We start from the raw sequence: 21,506 nt of genomic DNA, 5'->3' as shown, positions 1-21,506 counted from the left end.
TTTCTAAAAATGCTTCGTGAGTTTTTACAGGGTGTCTATAGTAGCAAGGACAACAGTACATGTAACTGGAATCACAAAAATGAAACATTACTGAAACAGTCCATAAAAATAGAGTTGGTTGATTAAACTTCAAAGTATAATAAATCATCTAATGCTACTTCAACAATACAAATCAGCTTTATTTACTAATGACTTTATGCACTTAACACATAGGTTTTAAAGTATCCAGCTTCTAGAAAATATTATCTACATTGTATTTATGTTTCAAAATGGTTAGTAGTTATTACTCTAATCAGAATATTAAAAGTGAGTCATTGGAAAAACTGAAACCAACACAATATAAATTTTTATATTGGCCACTGTAAATAATTGATTATACTAGAAAAATATAAAGTGAAAAAGCCTCAAAATACTTTATGTATTTGATCCATTTATACGACAATTATTACTGCTAACAATCTACTGGACACAAAATTAAAGTAACTGGTGACATCTTGGTCATTTTATTTAAAGAACTTTGATTACACATTGTAATTTAAATGATTAAATTTGATATTTTAATCATAGATTCATCAAATACTCGCCACATAATACAGCTGAAGGTTATTTTACTCAGAATTTTTTTATGATTTTATAAAGAATTTTCATCACAAACCATCGTTAGCTTTTGAGTCATCGAACCAGTATAAAAATCATCATGACAAATAAAAGTTTTGAATTCAGTCTTGTTTGTGTATGATGATGAGTAGTATTGAGGCATTTCGAACTAATATACAGACATTGTTCATATATATATATATATATATATATAGAGAGAGAGAGAGAGAGAGAGTAAGCAGCTAGTAATCATGATCAATATCTTCACCATGAAAAAAGTTTTTGTTACGACATTTACAACAATAAAACAAGAAAACGGAAACAAACAAAGCCAAGAAGAGAAAAAACCACTCATTTATTTTAGCTCAGACTCTGAAATTACTAATTTCTAATTTCTGCCGATGTACTGAAAATACCACCCAAAATGATCGACAAAGTATTTTCCTGCTTCAATTGTCTTATTTAAAAAATATTATACCAGTGATTACTATTATTCGTAGTTACTTATATGTTACATTGACGTGATTCAGGTAGAGATGTTTCAAGACACTAGTATCAAGATAATGTCGGATAGCTGCTCAGCATGGAGGTATTATCTCGAAAGCTAATTTATCCGGGAGCAAAATAATTTACATTTATCAATATCCTCGACCTTTAGTTCGTACTATCATTTGAATAGACATCTCATGGCCTGGAAAGATTAACAAATAAGAAATAGGAACTGATGAACTACAAATATTTTGGGAACGTGACATCTAACTACCGGTGGCAATGGGTGATTATCAAGTTAAATAGTTAATTAGCTGAAGTTATAAATGAAGACCATTTATTTGCAATGTAGTGGCCTTTAGGTAGAGGCTTGTTGAAAGACCTTTAAAAACAGGTTCTGATCTCTTACGGAGTTGTGTCTAATCATTGTTAGAGATTGCCTACAACGAACTAGTTATCCAGGGATATCTGCTATTCAAGGGTTGATTTTATTACGTAATGAAAACAGTCTTCAAACCAAACTAATCTGCAAGAAACACTCGACCACACAAAATTCGATGACAAACTGCATCTATCATTGCTAAGCTAGCCTTAACAATCCTGAAAAGAAAGCGTTACCGGTGTGTACAAAATTATTATTATTAATTGCTTTATGCTTATATGACACACAATAACTACAAAATATTTTCAACCTAGTACCAATAAAAACTTGTGTACCATAGTATTTATAACCTTCATAAGAAGACAGTTTCTTTTAATCTACATAACCTAATGATTTTATAGAACAATGCAAACACCTTTTAGGCTGTGTTCATCTGTATTGACAAATAAATAGCGGCTACATTAAGACCCCCCCAAAATACATTGAACATAAAGTTGATTCTCAAAAAAATTATTACTAGTAACTTTCATTTTCTTTGTTACTATAGAATTTTCATTAGTTATTCTTCTTAAAATTATGCAATAACTTTGAAAACATTTTGTTGATATTTTGCGAATTATTTTTCATTAGTGTTCATTAATACACTCACTTTATTATTTTTCAACTTAAAAAAAGACCTAATGAAAAATTCCACCATTTATTAATAACATATATCAATATGTTCTTTGGAACAATAACATTGTACTACTAATGAAATCTATGTGCACATGTATGTCTATAGCAAACTTGGCATACATGAAATATTTGATTAGATAGAATATTATACACACCTTCTGTCCAACAATTTTACAAGTGGGTGTTTCCTCTTCTCATAGTAATTAGATTACTTCAATTTATGATACCAAAAAATACTTTTGTGAAATAGGATTCAGTAATTGACTTGTGACTATCAATTTTTCCACTTCGTCAAAATCAACTGTATTTCGAAAAAAAAACTAATTCAATCCGTTAGGTTGTTTTTGAAAATGTTTTTCACTTATTCAGCAAGATTTTACTTGTCTTATTCATAGCTTAATTTCTTTAATTTGAAGTAAATTGTAAAATATCATATGACTAATTATACACAGAGACTTGAAAGGTATCTTAACAATCCATCAGTAACCATAAATGAATCTCTTTATTTCAAAGGCCAAAGACAGATATCAAATGCAGTTGTCATACATAAATATGATTAATTATTTGTAAATCCTATGTTAGACATTTTTGAAGCATAGTTGATTCATCATACTAAGTTGAAAAAATATGTACCAGTATAGAGTTTAGGGAGAGAAGCAGCACATATAACAAGAACGTGATTGTGTGTAGCAGTCGACAACTTATAAGGATTTTTAAGAATATCCGTTCAGTAGTAGAATTTCCTACAGTACTGAACACATTTCAACAAGTTCGTCATCGAATTTCATGCCAAAACCAATCATGAACTACGAGTACGTTATTTTGGGATCATGAGTTAAAGAAGGGTTAATATACCAAACACTCTTTTACTCGAAACATAACTAATGCTACTAGCCATTGAAAAAGATCATTGTTTTAACTACTGTTATTAATATGAAAATATGAAATAGCATGTTTTCTTAAATTATTATTAATAGCCAAGATAAACAAAGGGATAAATAAACTAAACATTATTTTACTACTTATACGCATCTCCATATGCTCAAAACATCATAGTGTGATTTGATGGTTTAAGAAAAAAGTCGGAAATTAATGTTTCACCATTGATAATCATATTTTACTAATAGAAATAGAAATTTTGTCAAATATTAACGATCTTATTGAGTTCCAAGTTACTTAAGGGATAAAAAACGATAATTGACAGGTAAATTTATTTAATCAAACGATACATAACTCTTCATAGATGGTCATATCAAACTGACTTCCTCGATTTAATGTGTTACAAACTAATCTTTTTCCATGAAGTAAAATGGTATTAGGATATTTAAATTTCGGAAGTTAACGTATTTGACTTGAAATAAATTCCCTAAAATAGTTTTAGTAAAATTTAGTCTTTAATATATACTGCTGAAATAGTTAGTAAAAAAGAATCACACATATCAGTGCGTCGGCTACCCTAGGTCAAAGTGATATAGTCTTCTCTTAAGTGGAATAACAGTAAGGCATTGTTTAGAAAAACACGTAACCTTGAGAAAACAGTTAGCCGTACGTAAAACAATACATTATGAATATTCCTGGTTTAAACAGAAAGACAAGCGAACAAAGAAAGATAAAATAGTACATTACATTACATTGCCAATTTTTCATTAATAATTTTCGTTTTTTATTCGGTGTTATTACGGTTATCAGCTCAATAAACGATTCTTGTTAAATGCTTTAGGTATTCATCCAGGTACCTTGGATATCTACTTGTTGCATAAAGTAAGTTTATGTTATAAGATAAACTGATTACACGATTAACCATATTCTGACAAGTATTTACATCTTCATACTATATACTCTATTGCTATGATAGTTTTCTTTTCTTTCATGTTCATTTTTTTGTTGCCATTCTTCATTCTCCACTTATCCAAAAAAGCTTCTAAAAGGTAATTACAACATTTACTACTGATAATAACAATTCTACAAAAGTTTATTTAAAGGTCAATTGTCTAGAGAATGAAAATGTTAAGAGATCATTTATAACCATATGGATAAGTGAAAAAAAGTACGTAGGTAGGTAGGTAGGTAAATAGTCAAGTCACTAAGTTAAAAGTAGGATAAGTGTAATACAGAAGTCAATTTAGATGTTTTTTGACACATAACTTATCGTCCTAAACTCTTTTATTCACAACACGTATACAAAGAGAAAAAAACGATCGTATTTTTTCAAAATTATGAGTAAGATGATAAAGAAATGATTACTAGTACATGTGATAAGAAACTAACTTGCCTATTTAGTCATTTAAAATAAAATAGACAAAAGAGTGAACGTTTATGTTACATCTGTAGAATGTTTTAAAATTTCTCTGCATTCATTCCGTTCATTCCATGCACCTAATTTGTCCTAATTTCATTCAGTAGGTATGCTTTTCATCAGTACTAAATCCTGAAGTCAGTAAAATGATTCTATTTAAGAAAACTTATAAAAAAACACATTCCAAATAAAACTGAACATTCTAAACAAATGAGATTGGTTATTTTAACCAACTACTGTCAGTAAATTCTCTAATTTCACCCGCTTGCGTGCAGTGATTTCCAATTAAAATAAGGTCATGTTACTCTTATGACCTTCAGTGTATTGAGTATCAATAATCAACTCTAGTCCAGCTAAATCATTATTAGCTTAGATGTACAATAAGTTAGTCGTGTGATTCAAACTTCGTGGTTTTCATGAAACGTGAAATTTATCACCCTGGAAGGACTAGGATTTAATCGTTGTTACTACTGATTATTTAAGTGATTATAATTCCAAAATACTCTTTTGAAAGTACACATATTTCTTTTTCATATAACGTTGAAAGAATCAACTTGAGACCCAAAAACATTAATATGATTGACAAATTAGTGAACACTCTGAAAACTAAAAGCATAGGAATCAAATCATTCTTTAGATAAACAATCCTTTCTGTTTGCTGTAATTAAACAGTTGTATAAGCAAGCCAACTAATAGATTAAAAATATCAAACCAACAGTCTATTGATAAATCATAGAAAAGATTTAGACCTTTAATAACGTTGTAATCATAAGAAAAGGAGTTTTATTATTGATTAGAAACATAAAATTTTCACAATCCATGATTTTGTGTAATCTAAGCCAGCTCATAGATGTTGTATATAAAATGAAAGCGGAATATACAATATGAAGTATAAAAATATAGAATAAAATTTAAAATACTTTAATTCTTAAACAATTAATGTAACATTTCAGTGTAAATAACACCTATTACTACATTTATCTTTATTCTCGAAACTTCTATAATTTGTTTATTTTCTAATGGATGAATTATTTGACCTGAGTAGTTTTGATACAACATATATATGCGCTTAAATAGATGTTTTGAGGTTTGATATAGTTCAAATTTAGTTTATGTCAACAGCTGATATCTACTGAAGAACTATAGAAAACAAAGGATTTCTCGGTAGAAATAATAAATTTTTTCAAGATTAAAAATATGTTATCAAACTCCTATAGGGAGCATTTATTCATAAACTATACAATCACCAGATGTATCATCAGACAGATAATAGTTTTTAAATTTATAAATAATTCTCTTAATTAAATACTAAACGAAATTATAGTCTTTATACATAGTCAACATTTCCGTAATGAATTTTTAGAATTCATGTTATACTAGTAAATATTTTGAGTTAGAAATGTTAATCATTATTATCTAACTTGATGAGCTAAGAAATGAAGTGATTCCAAGGTAGCTAAAAGCCATTCACTACTGTCTATTGAGTATTCCAAAAACAACAGAGAATATATATTAACACACAAGGGGTTTTAGTGATTATTGTATTTGAAAGCATTGAAAACCATGAGTCGAATAAAGAAAACTATTATCATATCTATAGTTCACTTGAACAACACTTCTAGATACTATAAATTGTCATTAATCAATCACGTCACTCATTAGTTGGTATCATACAAAAAGGAATTAATATGATGGAAGAACATTAACTCACTGTCTGTATCACTTAACTAATGCCTAATCTATATGGAACTTATTTTGAAATGATTCGAATTTTATTTCGTAAACCATGAATACTTAGTAATTTAGTGATATTTATCTTTTTTTTTATCATATTATTTCTAAAAGACAATTCAATATAAAACTTGGTTACTATCTTAACAACTAACAAGTTTTAAATACATAAAATATATTCCTTTATGATGTTTCTTTATCTTTGCTCTTTTTTTCTTCTTACAATATTTTTCTGATTGCTATAAAAATTGGTTAAGTGTGTTATTTTGGAATTTCTTTATCAGAAATTTATGTTTCAAAAAATAAAACCTTACTAAAGTGAGTCATGAAATATAGATAATATTGATTTTAATTGTTAATAATTTGGCAGGTGACGCAAGTACTAAATCCGTGTTTTACAAGTGACTATACACATAATTATGATAAGCATTAGTTGAACTAACGGTCATAGAAGTCAAAGAAAAGTAATACAATACAAGAAAGTACATCTACAAAAAGCATTAAGTAAATAAATTTAAGAACCAGTAACTTATTATAATCTCTTTTTTAAATTTTGTTATAGATAACATTATGGAATACAAAATTATAATTATGAATTTTATGTAACTCCATAGAAAGATAACATTTCTATGGAAACTCATAGGTTTATCCATTTTTCAAACAGATAAGAATATCATTAAACGTTACTGTAATATAAATTAAATTTCTTTGACATCATCATTTCGTTTGCTAAAAGTTTTGACTAAATCATTTTATTATATCTTGTAAACAGACTACTAAGTAATCTATACTTGAATAACAGCTAACGTAGTTACTTAAATTTACTGTAATATAAATTACTTTTGTCAAAGTTAATATACCCTGTAAAGATTATTGGTAATAAGATTTACAAATATCAGTCTGTGAATATTTCAACCAGATAACTAATATAATTGTTGTATGACTAGTAATATGAAGAATTTGTTCATCCTTTTAGATTATCATCGATATAACTGGAAATGCTAAACAAATAGAATAATGAAAACAAATTTTATATGGAACTATAATAACGGAATGTCCAACAGTTAAAACAAACCAGTTGTTAAGATCGATTCAGACTACATTGTCTTACATTCACTTGAGAGACCGTTATTAGTATGTAATTAATTGATCACAACATTCAAAATATAAAACAATGATCTCATATAATTGTTCAGCTACTTTTCATGATAAGCTTAAAGCTTAATTCTATACATTTTACCATGGTTTATCAGAGCAAAGTCTCATGATAATAAGAATACGAGAGGCATGTAGTTCCATTATTGATGAAATAGAAAAAAACATCCGGATATGATTGTTAGGGTGACTTGTGTTAGTCCACGATAAAAAAACAAAACAATAAAGTCATGAACGAATATAGTTCTGTTTTAAAACTTTACAATCCTACTGACTCATATCCTCCTTTGAAATAGAATCTAAACAAATCATTTTATATGAAAAGTGCATTAAACAATAAATTATCGACACTCATTACAACAGTTCGTTTGTTATTGTTTCGTACCATCTGTATGAAAAGCACTCAAAAGACCTTGTTCTATTTTAAAATGAATTAAATTCCCAATAAAAGCTAAATTTGAGTTTCTCTGATCATGCAGTTCTAAGATCAGAGAGTTAATTTTGTGCGAAATAATTAGATACTTTATGTTTATTCAAAAATCATTTTTCCATCTGTTGAATTCCAATGAATAATCGGTTTCTGCAAATTTTAAAAATTGTGCAGAAATACTTAACTTACTGATGAATTTTCAGCTAGTTCATCTAGGTGATAGTTTAGGGTCTTTATTAATTGAAAATTTTCCTTATCACAGACCTAAGTCAGCTAGAAAGACGTCTAACTGGGTGGTAGTGGTATTAGTAGTGATGTGATTTCATTACGGTGATATATTGGATCCAGGACCTTCATTTTTTAAGATTAAAACGTTCATATTCATCAGTTCATTGATGCAAAATCTAGTATTAAATACACTACTTACATTCATCACAAGATACAAAGTAATCACCATCAAATATCATCAATGGATAATGGCATTATTACTTAGTTCGGTAGACCCCTCATATAAGGTCACAGAATAATGTCACTTGTAAAAATACTCACAAACGGGGAGTTCTGAAAACTGTTTCGTCATCTTCACTGTGCATTTTCATCCAAAAACGGAAATGAAGCAGTCTTAAGGTCTTCGAATCGTTTATCAGTAAAAATACACAAAACCTAGTTATCATTATAAGAATCTTTATCCGGTCGGTTGGCTAAAACTACATATTCTACAGGAAGACATTTGGTTTGAAATTTCATAAAACCCGTCCATAGAATAAAAAACATCATTAAAATACAAATTCACAAATATCTGCATTCCAATGTGCATTTTTACTAATAAAACAGAAGAAATTTGTTCAAATAACTTTATTTTCTTCGCTTCCGGGAAACCTCAAGAATCAAGGATCTTGTACTCTATCATATCAATCAGGTCAGCTAGTAATCATTTAATCAATTATTATGAAAATAATAATAATTTCTACCACTTGCTACACACACTATCTTTTACTATGAAACAGAAAACAGAAAAAAACGGATTGAATATTTATCACTAATCGTGACGTCGATCAATAGGTTTTCCTATCAAATCAATAAAAAAAATGAAACAGACGAACATCTTTATACTTTGTCCAGTGAAAAATCAGTGAAATAAGGAAGAAAGGCCATTCAGAAATAGGTTTTTCTTGAAGCTACTAGAGAGCAATTTATGAAGCCTAAACACAGGAAACAACAACATCAGGAAAATTTAAACATGAAGTTGGTAGTTATATTGTTTGTGTGTATATGAATTTAACAGTATTTAAGGGTTGAAGTAAAACAACTGTGCGTAAAAGTGAAAGTATGTACTTAAATAAATACATAATAGTGACGTACTAAGAGGATTATATGGTGCTAATCTTTCCATTGAAAAATCTATCATCCTGTATTCCGACCGACAAACTTTTAGTTTCTTTTGTTGGCAATCAGAATGATTTATCCAGTTTTATGTAAATTCATAGTCATTCAGAAATGCTCAGGGATGTTATATGGTCCTTTAATTATATCCATCGTCATAACTATATTTCCTCAGCTTGAAGATTTCTCCAAATACTCTACTCACTAGATTGGTCCATTTTAGTTATTTACTATTTTGGATACTTGTTGAATAAAATTCGATCAAAAACAACGGCTAAATATCCTGATAATAAATTAGAGGATTCCGACAACATCATCAAACGTCTTGACCACCTATTTTCTAACCATACAAACATTACAATTAGGCCACCTGGTTTGGAGTTGCCTAAACTGAATAATTACTAATGCTAATCGTATTGTATTCATACACTATTATAAAATGGTTACACATTATCGAGATACCAAATACTGGGAAACTCCAGCAGAAACACTTCAGTTCTCTCCACATCTTCCTTTAGATCTATCGTTTGATGAAATGGGAGCGGAATATTCTGGAATTCAGACACCTAATATATGATGGATGGGAAGGTAGTTGCAGCTGGTGAACTGGTGGAAAACTTCAATGATTGAATATGAGTGATAGATATTGACTGTTAGAAACAGTTTTAAGAGTATGTTTTGAATGAATGTGTTTTGAAATTATGTTAAAGCGATAATTGTTGTAATGTCTCACATTTGGTGCCAGGAATTCTATGCTGCACCAAAAATTTATAGCACTGAATAAAGTTATCATCGCTATTTACTTTCCGGTAACTGATCACAGTATACGAAACGGCCGTCAAAATTCATGAATAAAACGGGTATGCTCTACAATGGAGCCTAAAGTTTGGTTTCCAATAAAGCCGAAACAAAAATATGATGATATGAATAATATAAGGATATATATATATATATATATTTATATATAGATCATAAAAATAATACTAATGAATCCATTTTTGTAGGCATAGAACAAGCCTAATAGATTCTTTGTATATTACTTTTTCAACTTCCGTTGTCTTCCAACAAAATTGCATTCATGACTAGTAAACAAACATAAGTTGTCTGCTTTTGGATGCTAATTAATGGTGGTTCACGTCTTTGTGTGTCCAATGACACAAAAGGTTGAAATAATGGTGAATCGTTTTTTTATTTTAATTTATTTTAAAACGTATTCAAAACTAGTTTATTTAAAAACTACAAGCATTATATATTTTTTCAAACACCGTATTTTTATATAACTCCCAGATAAATTTAGATAAATTTACTGAATTTAATGTATACAAACCTATTGACAAGATGAACTTAATCATTAACTCATTATATGTGAAAATTATATTTGAAATATTCTCAGCGATTGAACTTTAACTAATTCCAACGTTTTGTCCAGCTAACTTGTCTGGACTTCTTCAGGGTAATAATCAAATTTCAATCGCTGAGAATATTTCAAATATAATTTTCACATATAATAACTTTTCTATACTCGACGCACAATTTCTGTCAAACTATTCGATCTAATCTTGACGAATATTCGTATTAATCATTAACTGCTTGTGAGTTTTATTGCGTCAACTGCCTATATTTTACTCGGCTTGTGTATAAAGATGTACATATTAACATTTCCTTGGGTATTTTAATGAGTCAACGTCCGTTAATATTCAAATTTGAGCTAGTTTAATCCAATATATGAGTTAAAAGTAATGTACCGTTATCAATAATAAAATTTCTTGGTTTTTTATTCCTAAAATATCCATAAAATCATATTTTACCGCCAATATTCTATGAAATTTAAAAGTGTGAATTATAGGACTCTTAATTAACAAAGGAATAAAGCAGGAATGTTTTAAAAATTCATGGCATAAACTTTCTATTAAACTTCATTTCTCAAAAAGTTTTAAAACTTGTGACCAACTTACGTACATCTTTAGACCGGTTTTCTGAGTTTAACATACGGTTAACGCACAAACTTTCTAAAAACAAAATGGAAATAACCAGGTATAAATATCGCTTTTATCCACAAAAACAACGAAAATTCGTCTGTACTACAGAATAACTACAGTTGTTTACATTATTCGTTGCATTATTAAAAATATTTTTGTAATAACTATTGAAATTTTTGAAGAGAACCACGGAAAAAAATACTAAAAACAAAATGGCTTTGCCTTTTATTCTTTCATTAGTTGAATAAACTAACTACAAGACAAAAACGTGCTTACATTCATGTAGTCAACTCGATTTGATGTGAGGTCAGGGTTTTCTACTTTCCATAAGCACCTTTAACTTGATTGATTTGGTAAATTAACAAACCTTTCTCAAATTCTTTCGTTTCGTTTGACCATGAGATCACACAAAACTATTCCAAACTTGGATAGTTTAAGTTCCAAGAATCAGCTGGGGATGGAAAATTTTTTACCCTTCAACTTTGGCTTTACTGATGCTATCATTCTGATCGTATTAATATTATGTTAAATATGTCTAGACTTAGAGGAGCCACAGTTAATTAGCCGAGTATTAGCACGTGATATGCGTGTTATTATTATAATTTGACCGACAGTAATGACCTCATTCTTAACTGAAGTCTGGTATGATATATTATTCAGTAAATGGTTTGTTTCTAGAATCCAATGGCTTACATAATGACCTATTGGTGGTATCAAACAAAACTAGTGAGCATATCTGATAACCCTTCAATAAACAGCAGAACCACACTAAAGAAATCAACAGGAACAAAATCTTTTACACTCTGTCAACTATCTAAAGCTGTTCAACACTTGAAAAATTGCGCTACGGTACTGAGTCAGCAATTAGTCAAGACAGTGAAGTTTGGCCACCAGAAGCTACTTAGCCGTTATAAATACAAAGATAACACAAAAAGGGTAATTCATGAAGTTTCATTAAGTAGAGATCCATTTGGATCATAACATTTTTACATCGGTTAATATGAATCGGTCTGGGTGTGTAGAGAAATGTGGTTAAAATGATTGTCTAAAAATGATGTCTACATTTATTATCTTGAAATCTTTGACCGTTATTCTGGTTACCTACTTGCATGAAACTTGAGCCCTTGTAACTTTTAATATACATTAAAATCCACTGTTGAAGGTTAACTGTAGCTGCTACTTTTTCCTTGAGTGCTAATTATGACCTCATTCTTTTTGACTAGACCGGATATATTTGCTCTGCAAAAGATTTGATGGTAGCCTCATATTTAACACCGATTAGAATGATTCGACAGATATTTTGAAAGTGTTTCACTCACTAGCTTTTCTATATAGTGGGATTTTGTCAAACCAATATCAGTAAATCTCACTTGTATGTAAGCCAGACTTGCATGTAATTCAGTCTTGTATATATTTTTAGTGACAGAAAAGATAAGTGTTACACCATGAGTCACCTATATATGCACTCCTTTTTACCACCAAGAGATTTATCAGATTAGAAATAATACAAAATCGAAATAATTAAGGCAAATACTCCACAAAAAAGTAACCAACTCCGGTGTGGTGTTTTAGCCCGATTATGGGTGGTAAAAATGACATGACGTAGCACATAAGCAAATATTATCTTGGAAGTTTAATAATTTTCAAGAAGACATCCAAAAGTGTGTATCGGGAGCCTTAACACCACATTTGGATGATTCAAACAATTCGTTCTGGATCTCATGAGCTGAAAGTATGATTTGTGTCATAATAACACTTACTCCTGGTAATGCATTCAAGTTATCATTAATTAGCTCAATAAGAAACTCTTCTAAAAAAACTATGTATTACTCAAATTACATTTGGGTTTGATTAAGTACTGATAACTTTTAAGTGACATCTGGTCAAGTAGTACAGCTTTAATACAGGGACTTTACAAAATGTACATCAGCAATATTTTCATCTACGTGCCTAGTGACCTCGTTTTTAAACCCAGAAACAGTGGCGAGGACATTTTTGAGTAATTTATCCTTCCTTGATTGAGTTAATTATATTTTGTTGGATTTAAATCATAAATTATTGCCTAAAATGTCAAAGCTTGGTAATCTCAGAGGCAAATATCTTTATAATGATTATAGACTTACCTTTCAAATGTAAATTAGGCTAAAAGAATCCTATAAACTATTTGCTTTCTTAATGTACAGACAGCTTTGTAAAGAATGATCAAATGATTAAATCGATATACTGAGGTTTGATAATTTCACGACGGAGTAAAGAACTAGTGAAAATTTATTTTTACCGCTAGATGAAAGAAAATAGCTACTTTTTGAAGAACAAAAAACTAGTTTCTTTATTAGAGGTGTACTAATTCTTATTGTCTTTTAAACGTATCGGTTTCAAATTATTTTACAGTTAGATAAGGTAGTCTAACATAGTTGTGAATTTGGTCTAAAGTTATGCATCTTTCACCTAATGGCGGTGACAGTATATAAATATTTAGGGTACATAGTTCTGTCAGTCTTCGACATCGATACTGACCGCATTAGTCTTACTAAAATCACTCTAGCTGGGGAGTAATCGGTGACGCAGCCGCACCAGATTACGAGTGGGTACACCGTGCTTCGCATCCCTTGCGGCTACTAGCCAGCTCAAACCAAACGATTCTCAACACATCGACAATCTTCCGGAACTATCTTCTCACTCATTCATTTCTAACTTTTGATTTGACTGATTTGGTATCCTTCGATTATGAAGGTGCTACAGACAAAAGCGTTATCGAACCCTGAATACCTGTGGCATTTTTATGACTTTTACCTGCTAGGTAGAGGAATTGCCCTTCTTCCAAACGAAAATGCTTGATCGAATATATGCTTATTCATAAAAATCCATTTACTTACAGTAAAATTCATGCCTAAAGCTCAATTTTCACAGTGTTAGAATACTATTAACCAGGTTATTTAGCCAAAACAGCCACCAGTTTGCATAGAGGTATGTTTACCACTGTAATAAACTTGAATTAACTGGTTAGTGAAACCAGACTTACATCATATGAATTGACTATGCAAGTGTATCTGATAGGTGGGTGGAAACGGTCTAATGGTTTTATGAACTGACTAATAATTCTTATAAGACTATAGTAATAATAGAAAATGATGAGGCTACGTTTGTTAGTGTGGTTTGCTGTGGATACTAAAGTTCTGTGACGAGAAACATTAGATACAGGATCGTTCATCTTATTTAAACACTGTACTTCAAGTCAATCAAGAGCAAATTTAAAACTGAAAACAAAACCTTACCCAAGTTAGTTGATATATCACAAATACATCAGAAGTCCGACAGCAGGGTGCGGTTTGTTGTAAAACATAGCAATTCGTTTGATCAAGTAAAATTTTAATATTTCAGTTGCAAAATGAATCTTTATGCTTGGCTTGTTGTACGGATTTTAACGCAAATTAAATTTACAGTCAAACCAATCTTGGTTAAAGATTTATTATTAATAAAGTTCACCAGTCTGCTCAGATTCTACTCACAAAGCTATAATTTAGAACTACTTTCACTTCGAATACAATGACTTTGTGTGTGAATATCGAAAAGTAGAAAGTCGTATCGGCAAAATGTAAATGGATTTACTTTAGATAATAAGCGTTACTTCTGAATAACGCCCATCCAGTCACAGAAAATATTTTTGTGCATTTATATGCATCACCAATAACACTGTTAATTTTGCTCCTTCATTTTTCTAAAAACATCATTTCAAAGTTAGAAATAACAAGCAAACACTGCTTCCTTCATAATATTTTGAGGTTTTCGCAAAGCTAGTAGCGGCTTCTAAATCGCTTAAGTTATGTTTTTTTCTGTTGGCACCAGTTATAAGCTTTATTTTCGCAGCATGGTTGTTTCAGCGGGTAAGCATCTATTAGCTCTGAATTCATGTAGGTACATAAATTGTTTGAAGTTATCAAGAGCAGATCATTTATGAGATGACTTTAGAAATAGTTGTGACATAGCGAGATTTACTTGAGTACTTTGAAAGGTTTAAAGGCCAATGACGGCTTAAACGGCCTACTGAGATTTTAAGGGGACAGTTTACTTACTGTATCGGTATAATACTAGCCAAAATACGTACGTATATCTATACATTATTATATCTTGTCGGAAACGGCTAGCATCAAATAATCTATCTTAATGTGATGGCCGATAACTGCTACTGTAGAATGAGTTTTTAAGTCAAATACAGTATTCCGAATCTGGTTCATCATTTAATTGTTGAGTGACAAAAACGGCAGTATGAATGTCTAATGTAATGCGACCCGGATTAATGCCAGGCAGAACTAAGGAAGTAACTTATCAAAATTTCGAATAAACTACTAATATAATACAGATAAAAAATAACTCGTCGTCTTAACTGGCTAACCTTAAACAGGTCACTATGTTTAAAAGACCACCAGTTTCTTTTTATCAATGAAGGTCAAAGAAGTGCATTTTAAGTTATCTTCGAAAATAGCAGCCAGTGTTAATAGAGCCTTAGATAAAGCTTGAGTCTCTTTCTTCTAAAAAGACGTGACAAAAATTACCTAAATACTTTGTGTTAACTCAACTTTTCTTGGTTTATTGATAGGATTTGAAATTGCGCTACAGCGTTTTCTTATCCAGCTAGAGCGATGTATGTGGTAAGTATCGATGTCAAAGACTGACAGAACTATTTGCTTTGAGAAATTTTCACGGCTACAGTGTATCAATATTACGCGTAGCTTATAAGCTTTCTTGTGTCTGACATACCAATTTAGATTATTCATAAATGTGAAAGGAGGTACTATACTCCATTCAAAGAAACTAATCTCTCTATTACGTGGTTATATTTTAGTGACAAAAATTAGACTGGATAATGCACTTTTATACCAGATTTATGTTGCACATGATGAGAAAATAATAATAATCAGAAAATAAACGCAAAATGCCTAATCCACTCTTATTTAACGACATTAATGACAAGCTTTCATTATGTTAATAATAATAATAATAATTTATTCTCAAATAACAGTTTGTTACATAAGGCATGCCAGTTTACAGGCAAGATCAAATTGATACAAATGATACAATATCCACTGTAGTAAATTACATAACTGGGTTGATAATTTATAAGATATAAATGTAGATGGTTTTATTCAGTATCACAGTTAGCGCGCTTCATGAAAGTTGCGTTGCGAATGTGCAACTGATGGTCGAGGATAGGTCTATTGAAGGTGGGAGCTTCTAAATGTCGCAACCTTATGTCCATTTGGGATGTCTAAGGCTTTGAGGATGGTGCAGGATAAAATCAACCGGTCCATATCACAAGGGGGCTGAAAGAGGGAGCAAGTAAAAGAAAACACGAGGGGCAGAGTAGCCAATATTCATGAATGAATGTTTAAGGTATGATTACTCATTCTAATTTTCTTTTATTAAGGTATATGTTAAGAAAGAGCATTTAATAGGTTAAAGAAAATAAGTGTTAACAAGGTGTGAGTGGACATACAACTGACAAATGGAGGCGATTCGGAAAGGAGCTGAGAGTATGGGATTATGTGTGGTTACAAAATAAAATATGGTGCTAGAAACAGTATTGTGATATACATTTGGCTATCTTCCTTTTATTATCGAAGCTATTAGAGCCCCTCTTATTTCTTTGTATGATTTTTTTCCAGGTATTATAGGGTCTTGAGTAGGCTTCGTATATTAGTGGGTTGTCTAGTTGGCTTGTAATAGGATTTCTGGGTAGGAAGTGAAACCAATTCAACGTTCGTAACACGATTTAAAGAGGTATTTTGCGTGATAAATCAGCATCAATACCATAAGTTCGTGACATCCCACTAAACCATAAGGAGCCGCAATTAAACAAAATGTTCTGCCCTACAGACATGGGTGGATTGAAGTTATCTCCCCACCATCATGTTGTGCCATAGGTAACACTCAATGATAAATGTAATCATGATAAAAAACAAGAGTTTCTAGTATAGTGACAGGCTGGGAAACTGGTTAGCAAACAGTCGATTAACCAGTCTCTTATGAACGATATGGAGGACCCTCAAGTTCTTTCAACTACCTGGGATCATCATTCCAACACTTATTGTATCTGGTCTATTAAAGTGTCACGTATCACCATAAAACGTGGGAAGAACGCAGTTTCAAACAGGCATTTATTAATATGATTGGCTTATCTCAGGGTATTGCTCTAACAGTCAACTCTAGATTGCTAAGCATCAGGTTTCACCGGTAGAGTTTTACTGAGGTACATGCGTCGGAATATTATTTCATATGTACTTCTTTTTTAAAGAGGTTTTATCTTCCATATTCGTTTTTCGGGCGATGAGATTACTTAGTGTATGCTTCAAAAAGTTAAATTCACCAAACTTCCCCCCGGCATGATCTTGATAAATTTCTCACCCTTAATCAGAACTACATTTTGTGTCTTTACTCATGAGTGGTATATGGGACTGACAAAACTAAATCCTGTGGTACACCACTTTGATAAGTTTTACTACTCATGTATAAAAGGTCGTCTGTTGACATGTGTTTCATTCAAACTCTCAAACTGTCGACCATGTGTTTCAAATCAATGGCATCAAGTTATTTTCAGCGGATGGCAGCACAGGTCTAAATTAATAACTTTCACCATCAAAGATGTCAGTATTTTAAGGAAAGCAGAATCCGGTACGACGTATTTGGAGGTTACAACATGAAAGTTTCATAAAACCAAACATACAACGTTCGAAATGAATGAGATAGTGGCGTTGATGGCTGCTTCAATGGTGATACTTGGAAGCCAATGGTTTGTTGTTTCAGTCTATATCTGTAACAAATGTGGTCGAAAACCACTGCATATAAAGAAACATCAGTAATACACTTGATAAGTTGACATTCTCTGTTGGCACCCAAATCAATATTTATCTTTCCATCCTGGACTGACAGATGAAAAGAAGATACATATGAAGGAATCAGGATGAGATAAGAATTAGAAGCGGCGTATATAGAAGTAGGTGTCTTTTGTGCTCCATCCACTTTGAGACGACAAAATAACACATTTCAACCCATATTTGAAGACTAAGTCTAGTCTAAACATTAAGTCTGACAGTTGATTTTCAGAACCTGGAACCGGTTGAGATGCAGAGCAAAGAGTGTGAATATTTGAATCCCTGATTTATACAAACCATTTGGCTCTTACCAAATTAAGTAACCTATGGCGACGGTGGGATCTTCATCTGTCAATCAAGAGACAAATATACTGGGCAGCAGTTTGTTTTGTTCTATTTTACGGCTGCAAAATGTGGCCATTGTGAGTAGAAGATACTCGTAAGTTGCTAGTAATTGACCACAGATGTCTTAGAAATACTGCTCATATCTTCTGGGATCAACTGGTAAGTAATGGTGAGCTTAGACTTAGGGTATTAGGGAATGATGGTAAATCAGTTGATGAGGTTGTAAATCTTCATAGACTGAGACGGTTGGACCACGTGTTACGTATGCCTGAACATCGATCACCGCGACGCGTAATGTTGACTAGTGTTGGGGATGGTTGGAAGAAAGTTAGGGACGGTCAAACCAAAAGTGGCATCAGTGCTTGAAGTCACTAACTTCTAGTCTTAGCCATGCTGGTAGATGCAGACCACTTGGTTGGGGTCCATGTGACTATTGTAACCAATGGTTGGAGACTCTGGGTGACATGCCTCGAAATCAGCCACAATGCCGTAGGTGCATAAAGTCTCTTTTTTCCCTTAAACTATGAGATTAAAATTACTTTATACCTTTCTTTTTACGAACCAATTCTTTCTTCCTGTATTATACCCGTATACAGAATCTTTCTTTTATATATTACTACGATTGAAGCAACTACTTCCATGGATTCGGTGTTCATATTGTTGTGCTAATGAGGTATGGCAACTTGGACCGACGCATATATATTCCTGGTCCTACGCTGTAGCTGACTGACTGACTGAATCTATACAAACATATTGATGCTATGAAAAAACTATGTTCAAGTGTGCGGATGATAACCCAAACTATGAGTATCTTGACAAGCCAGCTACTTTACACAGACCTGAAAAAAATAATAACTCAGCTCCTCAAACTAGCTTTCAGTACAAAGCGGACCCAGCTAAAAACCTGGTTAGTGAGCTACTTCCTGCCAATTTCATAGCAATAATCCTATGAGGATTCATAAAATATGAATCCAGCTAACAGAATAAAATGGATAGCAGCCACATCCAATTACAGAGGTTCTGAAATCAATAGACTAGGAGGATTTAATATCCCAATAGGACTCAGAATTCCATAGAGTGCATAAAAGAGTGAGAAGCCGAGGAAGAAGCTACATTGTTGACCAATGCTTAAGAGAACAGACCTATCATAATAAATGTATAGTCGATGAGGTTTATTACATCATTGTGAGTTCAACAATAATCTATCTAAATTTCTCCCGTATCTGTTACACAAATGGCTGAAACCTGCCGAACAAGAGATTTGAACAAGTAGTACGGAAAAATCACAATAGACTAGATTTTGACACAATAAAACGAACGTAGCTGACAGTGTTCACTTACAATAATGAAACCAGTTTCGATGAAAGACTTGAGGAAGTGACATGAGCAGAGCAATAAAGAAGCCATGACAAACAATGGAAGTTATTTTTCTGAACGTGTTCTCCCTTAGTTCATTTTTGTATTAGTCGTTTGAATCTTCCCATTGATGTCTCGCACTGCAACTGATCAATTTCTTATTGGCATATGTGCATCCTATGGGGATTGCCTAGAAGTTGCCTTGAGTCACACACATTCTAAGCAAACTGGAGCGTCCGACAATCTTAAAAGTGACAACCCAAACCAGTCTTTTTGAGCGGGTATAATTAACTACGAATTAATATGATAGTTGTCTTAATCAAAGGTCAAGTAATAGAAAAGCACCTTCAACAAGTAAACGATATCAAGCATTGATGGTGAGGGCGGTGATTTCAATCCGCCTATGCTTCCGGGACCGAACATTTTGTTTGTATCAAGCTTTTTATGATTCAGAACGAGGCAGCCAGTCATTGATACTAAGGTTGTTCTCCTACTCCCACTAGTAAGACACATGTTTCCAAGTTTATGCTGGATTAGCTATTCTGCTAAGACAACCTATAACACACTAACTCGTACTTTTACATTATAACCTATTTGCTGGCATCACATGAGAAAAAAATAAAATAAAAACGACCAGACAATAAAAAGTATGGTTACGAGTTTCTCTTAACACTCTTTCAGTTTTTTTTCTCTTCTGATAAACAGACTAATTTATCCTAACCTTGGCTTTCCTTCCATCATTTTTTAGCATCTCACTCTCGGGGCGCAGCTGTGGAGCGTCTGACGCCTGTAACAAACTCGGCATACTTGTTTTCTCAAGTCATAGTTCATACCAAGCGCTCCACTTCATAGCAACCATGAACTTAAAACGTTGTATTGCATAAATACTAAGCACGATCAGAATTATAACACAACGGTTCTAGGTTTGAATCCGGTTCGTAACGTGGACGCGTGTCAATTTGGAAAATATTTTGAAGACTGTACTCAGTGTAATACTAAAGCATAAACCTAATCATTAACTCTCTGGTGGCCTGCTTGAATATCTGGGGTACCTGTTTCTGCCATCTAATTATTTCAACAAGTTATCTGTTTTTTCACTTTGTTTTAACGTCTCATTATATCCATTATTCACACAACATATACAGGCGCGTTTATGAAAAGCTTACGACCTTTCGCTGCATAAGTTACAAAAAAGTACTATAGAAGACATCGTGGTGGTTGACAACATGCGTTGAGGAGAATGAACATTAATCGTATGTCGATTCTCCAGCTTCTAAATTCTAACTGCCGATCACTAACTAACAAGGTGGACTATCTTCAATTCCTAAGTCGAAATATGTATCGTAATTTTGGTGTCATCACAATTCAATAAACTTGGTTAAATGATTTACAGGGCGATTGCTAAGAATCACCACGTGAATTGAAAATTTATCGTCAGGATCGATCAAACAATAAAATTGGGTGTGGCGGCAATGTAGCTACGTTTGTACACGTGAACTGGTGTCGATCTACTCCAGACTGCACATCATCTTCACTAACTGTTTTCGCTGGTGAATTCGCTGAGTTCGCTGTTACTGCCTTCAATGATTCACTTTCAGTTGTATGTGGTGATTTCAATCCATGTGACTGTAGCTTCCTTACATCACTAGGTAACCAAAATGTAGTAGATTTTCCTACTCTTTTCCCATCTCTCTGAAAGGGACCAGTACACTGTGTTTGGCGCAAAGTGTTCAAAGTCTCTAGTGTCTCATGAAGGTGTACCACAAAGAGCCGTTTTTTCATCTCTCCTTTTTTTCTCTGCATGATATGCCATCTTCCA

The 21,506-nt window shown here is 32.1% G+C and overlaps 1 protein-coding gene across 2 annotated transcripts in view; it reads right to left on the bottom strand.

Moving 5' to 3' along the window:
- TEAD1_1 (Transcriptional enhancer factor TEF-1) overlaps positions 1-15,728 on the bottom strand; it is a 72,859-nt gene extending 57,131 nt beyond the window's left edge. The window contains exons 1-3 of one of the 2 annotated variants that reach the window (XM_051210787.1): positions 15,671-15,728; positions 15,511-15,630; positions 11,098-11,147 (exon numbers count right to left, since the gene is read on the bottom strand). The gene's annotated coding sequence lies outside the window, so the exon portion shown is untranslated. Of the gene's footprint in view, positions 1-11,097; positions 12,844-12,877; positions 15,631-15,670 lie in introns of both variants that reach the window. The other variant, XM_051210786.1, reaches the window with a different exon arrangement.
- Between the last annotated feature and the right edge of the window lie 5,778 nt (positions 15,729-21,506).

This window comes from Schistosoma haematobium, chromosome ZW (assembly GCF_000699445.3).
Source record: "Schistosoma haematobium chromosome ZW, whole genome shotgun sequence".
NCBI lineage: Eukaryota > Metazoa > Platyhelminthes > Trematoda > Strigeidida > Schistosomatidae > Schistosoma > Schistosoma haematobium.
This window is presented reverse-complemented; position numbering and strand designations above follow the sequence as displayed.